The sequence below is a fragment of the Echeneis naucrates genome, chromosome 16 (assembly GCF_900963305.1).
Source record: "Echeneis naucrates chromosome 16, fEcheNa1.1, whole genome shotgun sequence".
NCBI classification, from domain to species: domain Eukaryota; kingdom Metazoa; phylum Chordata; class Actinopteri; order Carangiformes; family Echeneidae; genus Echeneis; species Echeneis naucrates.
The window spans coordinates 15,645,678-15,651,677 of record NC_042526.1 but is presented as its reverse complement, the minus strand read 5'-3'; the positions used below and the strand labels follow the sequence as shown (position 1 = coordinate 15,651,677).

Genomic DNA, 6,000 nt, shown 5'->3' with positions numbered 1-6,000 from the left:
CTTTGAAGGCATCTCCCTGCTGAGACAAACAAACTCTAGAGAAAAAGTTGGATGCATCTAGTCGTGTTTGTTATGGATTTATCTGCCACTTTGATGAATTGTTATGCTGTATTGTATTTCTTCTGTATGAACACCAACGCAGTCAGAAACAGCCTTTATAATTTCCCACACTCAGAAGGGACAAGTTCAAATATCTTGCCTTATTCAAACAAGAGTTGAAAACCCCAAAATATTTGGTTTGCTGTCATTTCAGATTGCAAAAATCAGGAAACTTGATTTAATCATGGACATCAGCAGTCAATCTCTTGTCAGCTCTGCAGTTGCTGATCAGGTCCAATCGTTGCAGCTCTGAGATTAGTGTCAGAAATGAATCAAAGCACAGTCTGAGTGCAACAAGAATGACAGCTAAAACTGCTTTTCTTCTGCAACTGAAGTAAGATTTTGATTATTAATATTAACAATTTTTCCAAGGACTTTACAATTTCAAAATATTTCCCTCTTGCTCAAAGTGAGATGACAAATATCAGTAAAATCTGAAGCTACAGGCAGCAGCTCTGAGCTTTGAGACTGGAGGCTCTAATGAAAGGAGCTGGCAGGCCAATTTAGCTGTACTCACGCAGAGATAGACTAGCGGCTTCCCTAATTTCTGTTCATGTTGGTTTAGTTTTATGATAAGGTAATGTTCATGTTGTGGTAACAAGACATAGCTGATGCTTAAAAATTAAGATTGCACAGAAGCTCTTGAAAAAAAAAACAAACTGCTGAAATAAATAAACATGTTTACAGCCTTGTAAAAACGGGTTTGATTTCTACAGTTAATTTCCTCCTTCATGACATCTCTATGTTGCCTAAATCTTTATGAGTCATTTGTTTGAATCTCATCGGGGCTTACAGTTCTGGCTAATTAGATACATACTGATTGAGCCTGCCTGCTCTTTGCACATTTTCTACTGCACTGGTGACCACGATGGTGCTTCAGTACTATTCATCAGTAAATTTTGGGTGACGTCACTAAAGCAACAGTGTATGATTTACTTACATGAATGTGGCATCCGTAAAGTGCCACCAAGAAAGCAAAGACGTTTTTCCCGCTTTATGTGATAGTCCATGAAAATAGTAGAAATTCAGCGGCACCTAGTATACAGTATATCCATATCCACCTTTACATCCAAGCCAGCAGGAGAACCCACAGTGGTGTAAAGCTTTTACACTAATTAAAACCTAATTATGAACATTACACTAATCTGAAACCCCACTTAACATGGTGTTATGAAGAAATGACTAATCATTCTTTTTCTGCAAAAAACAACTTCAGACTTAAATTAGGGGATTACGCCTTTTGGTTTAACTGTTTTAAGGCATAATTTGCGTTTGTGCAGGTTGATTGTTTTGTTATGTGTGTGTAACTTTATCTAACACTGTCACATGCTGACATTGATTTGAGGAATATTATTCAGCCTATGGAAAAGGTTGTTTTTTTTTAAATACTTAAAGGCACAAACAGACGGTGCAGACTTATAGAAAGGTGAGAGTGTAAATAAACAGCTGTGAAGTTTGTTAAATTGATGAGTGCCCTGGGGTGTGTGTGTGTGTGTGTGTGTGTGTGTCGGGGGGGGGGGGTTACTGTCGTGGAGGTGAAGGGGGCGGGGCCTTCCCGCCGACAGCCCCGCCCCTTGGAGCAGACGGACTGCGGGATGAGCAGCTCAGCTCCAACGAGTTCAGCAAAGTGTTTACGCTCCGGTCAGCCTTCAGCCTTCAGTCCTGGGACCGCACATCTCCGGCCGGTGGATTTTATTAGGCACACGCTGCGGAGCATAAATCACCAGCTCCGGCTGCATTTGTTTTAGTTTGATTTGAACACTTCCATCCAGCAGTCCCAGGTCTGTCTCCAACAGGCTGAGCAGGGAGGCAGCCAAAGGTTCCGACTCTGAGCTGCGTTCGGAGGTAAGAAAATGTCACTGCATGTTTCCAACTTCAAATGTCAATAGAAGTGGAAGAAGGAGCGGCCGCAGTTTCAATGAAAGTGTCGCTTGTTTTGGAAGAGAGATCTCGTGATTTGCAGTGTCGCGTCTAATGCGCTGTTTCATTCTCGGCTCACTTTGTTGCTGCAAGTTAGATTTGCTGCTCAGCTGAGATGCGGAGACACTGACATTATGATGGAGGAATGAAATGTTGGAAAAGAAGTTAAAGCACGGCCAAGTTGGTGAAGTCGGACTGTTGTGTTAACCTCGGGTCAGGTCAGCATTTGTCCCTGAGGGAACACAGAAGACTCCCACAGCTAAATATCCAATGATGCTTTTAATACAGAGGCTTTAGTGTAAGACTAGATCACACCATGAGAAACCTGACAGCAGGAGGATGTGTGTCAGTCTCCAGGCTGGCATCCTTCCCACGGGGTCCAGCCTCGGAGGAGGAGGAGGAGGAGGAGGAGGAGGCAGCAGAGATGTATGGGGGTCACCAGATGGGTGTCTCTGGGCACTGCATTCGATGTAGGGCAGGAGTTCACTGTCAGTTTGCATTAATCAGAGGGATGCATCATCCAAAAACGCACTCCTCCTCTGTCTGCTCTCCCAATGTGAACCCTCCAGAAGCTCCTAAAAGGAAAGCTAGATACTGGTTTGATACAGTGAGCGTGTGACTCTGCAAGTATCCCGGCAAATTTAGGCCGATTTTTATCTGTGAGAAATGATGCCGATGCCAGACCAGGAGCATCCAGGAGCTGGAGGAGTGTAGGTTCACTCTAAAAAGCCAAAACTGAGACGTTTGCCTGGTCACAGTAACACCTGGAGATCAGGTTGTAATCAGATTTAGCCAGAGGGGATTGGCTCCCTGGGACCCATTAACTCACACCAGAGTCCAGGTGAAAGTCATAACCAGTCACTGCGGCTTTCCATCTCCCCGAGGTTGGTGCGGCGTATCAGGAAAGAGGAGAGGAGAATCATATCATGCCCCAGCACCTGGGAGAGACTGAAAAATCAGCTTATTTCATGATTAACGACTTCAGCCCCTATAATGCTGTATCATGCAAAGACATCTCTCTCTCTCTCTCTCTCTCTCTTTCTTTGTCTTCCTCTTTGTTTTATCCTATTCAATTTTCCCCTTAACCAAGATGAGTGGAAAATTTGTAAAGAGTGCAAAAAAAAAAACAAAAAAAAAACCACCAACCAACCAAACAAACAAACAAACAAACAAAAAAAAAAACCACCCAGTTGCATTGATGCTTTTGGAAAAGCTGCCAATAAGAATGACTAAACTTTGCCCAAAGCTTTTTTTCTCCTCAGCTTGATTCACATGTGAGCGTTGGGAAATAGTTTAGTTGCTCAGACACCGAAGTGATGTCTGCAGGATATGAGTACAAATGCAAACAACAGGGTTCGGAAACCTACAGTGTAATTTATACGGGGAATAAAGGTCAGCAACGATGCATTTGGTTTCCTCAGTGGGGTTTGGAGGATAGCAATTAGGAGGGAACATGTTTGAGTGGATTCAAATCTCCATCGAGCCAAGCTGGTATTTATTCCACCTACAGACACAGAACACCTGGTGTGAGACTTGCCACTGGTGATCATTGCGTTCATTTTAATAGGGCCTCTGATAATGTGTTGCTCTTAATCACACATTCACTGTGCCAGTGAAGATGCGAACGGCAAAAACAAATGAATAGGCAAGGAAGTGTGAGACGGAGAGAAAGTGGTTTTGTGTATCTGTGTGGATCCGAATGTGTGTGTACGGCGAGCGCTCTGCTCCTCCTTGGCAGGAATGGAAAAGTGTGAATTGTAGTGTATGGCAGCTCCTGCTGAGAGGGACGGGGTGACTGACTTGATGCCGCCTGGCCTGGCAAAGCGCAGCTCATTAAAGGCCTGAGACTAATCAATCTGCAGTTCCACATGGGTGCCTCCGATTTCTGCCTTCTCCTCTCTGCTCTCATTTTTTCCCTTCCTCTTTATTTTTTGGCCTTTCAGACGCTGATTTTTTTCATCTCTGATTCATCCTGCCTCACCACAATCTCCCTCCCTCCCCCCTCCCCCTCCTCTAACCATCTCCTTCTCTGTTTAATTGTATCTGTTATTCTTTCTTCCTCTTGTCCCCACGTTTCCTCTTCCTCATTTTCTTCCTTCTGCCTGCAGAGTATGTAGGCACCTATATCGATGAGTTCAGAGCGGCAAGGCAGAGGCAAAACGAGGCTGGGTCATTGCCCTACACTCTCTTTCCCCTGTATCAGCCCCTGTGTGGCAGCAATGGTCCACAGAGAGCTCGGAACTAAATGGAGTATCTATTGGCTCAATGAGAAAATTGCTTTTTTCAATTGCTAGAGGACCCTTCATTTAATGTGTGTGGTACAGAGGCCTCAACCAGTAATGGGTTCAGCATCTTTGTTGTCAGGAGACACGAGAAAATGAAATTTACCTTTCAGCAGGCAGAAATAATTTACTCTGGTAAAGGTACATTTTTCCTCAGCTGTTTAAAAGACACAAAGGTGCATGTTGTTATATTTGTCCTCTCTAGGTTTTTATAAAAGCACCGCATGTCCATACAGTGCGGCTAGATTGTCAGCTCAAGACACTTTCCTAGCTGGGGGCCATAAAATATCGAAACTCTCTTAATGTACAAACCAACCTGGTCAGGAGTGAATGCAGAAAACTGGATTTTTAGTTGTTTGGAAAGCTGATGTGGAAAAGTTGGTTGATAAAAGGAAAAAGCATCTGATGGAAAGAGAATCAACAAATTAAACATGACGCACATGATTAATGCCAACTGATGCTTCTGCTCCATTGAAGAGATGAAAAAAATTGCAGCAGAGAAAAAGCATCAGATCTGTGTGGAATATTGAGGAGTGTGCAGCATTTCTCACATTAATACATGAAACAAATATAATATGTATTTCCTTCTCGTTTTCCTCATTTGTTTGGGATTTGACTGGTGCTCTTTTAATCACGTCTTTTTGTGCGCTCTTTTTCTGCAGCGGTGTCATGGCACCTAAATAAGGAATGTTATGGACACTTTGTTATTTATAATTACAAGGAAACATGCATTTAATGAAAAAGCAGATGTTCTGGAAAAGCTCTGCTAAATTTTGAAACTTGATGTGTTTGGCAGGATTCGGCTAATTACATCCTCTACTGCTAAAATCCGATCAAAACAGTATAACATCTGTGGGCTATCCTGATTGTCAGGCAGCTCATAGTTTTCTGAGGCAGACTGTCAATCACACGATAGCCACGTCCTCATGCATCCCCTGCTAAATGGCATCATAATTTGAGTAATGAAAATCATGTTGTATTGAAGAAAACATGCACTAAAGACTGAGACAATGCAGTTCTTAGAAAAACGTACAGAATGCGTAAATCAAGTCAGAAATATCTTCAATACTTCAATACAGTCTGATTTTGTTTGGCAAAGAGTAGCTAGTGGTTTGATGCATTGGCTTTATATTTCATACCCAGAGTTTAAAATCGCTTTTATAAAGGGTTTATGTCTTTATCCCATATCGCCTCATTTTTTTTAACACACAACTAGCGAGGCGACAGCAAACCTCCAGCTCTGCATCGCTTTCTGTTGCTCCCTGTCAGCGACTAAAAGAACAAAACAGGGATACAGCATGGCATTGTCTCATGTTCAGTAATGAGGCAAGCAGGACCTTCCCATCCCTGCTCCTGCTCTGTGATCCAACTGAAATTACTGTCAGGGCTGGAACTAAAGCACAACACAGCCAGAACATCAATTCATATAGAGACGCTATGAAGGAGTGAAATTCAGTAATGCGGTGGTAACATTTTACTTTCATGCCCCAATTGATCATTTATAGGTATATACATTTCTTCTTACAAATTATAATGGCCTGATTACGATGCATTATCAGTTTATGTAGCCTCCCAGTGTGAATTCTTCACAAGAAGTAAGGAGCTTAAATGTCCACACGTACATTGTTGTGCTCTAACCAGTATATTTAATGTTGATATATACTCTGTATGAGTGCTAAATGGTGGCATGAAAGTGCCA

General features: G+C 42.6%; 1 protein-coding gene across 1 annotated transcript in view; it reads left to right on the top strand.

Moving 5' to 3' along the window:
* The first annotated feature begins 1,703 nt into the window (after positions 1-1,703).
* The window catches only part of tspan18b (tetraspanin 18b), a 30,879-nt gene continuing 26,582 nt past the window's right edge, over positions 1,704-6,000 (top strand). The window contains exon 1 of the mRNA XM_029523350.1: positions 1,704-1,944. The gene's annotated coding sequence lies outside the window, so the exon portion shown is untranslated. The remainder of the gene's footprint in view (positions 1,945-6,000) is intronic.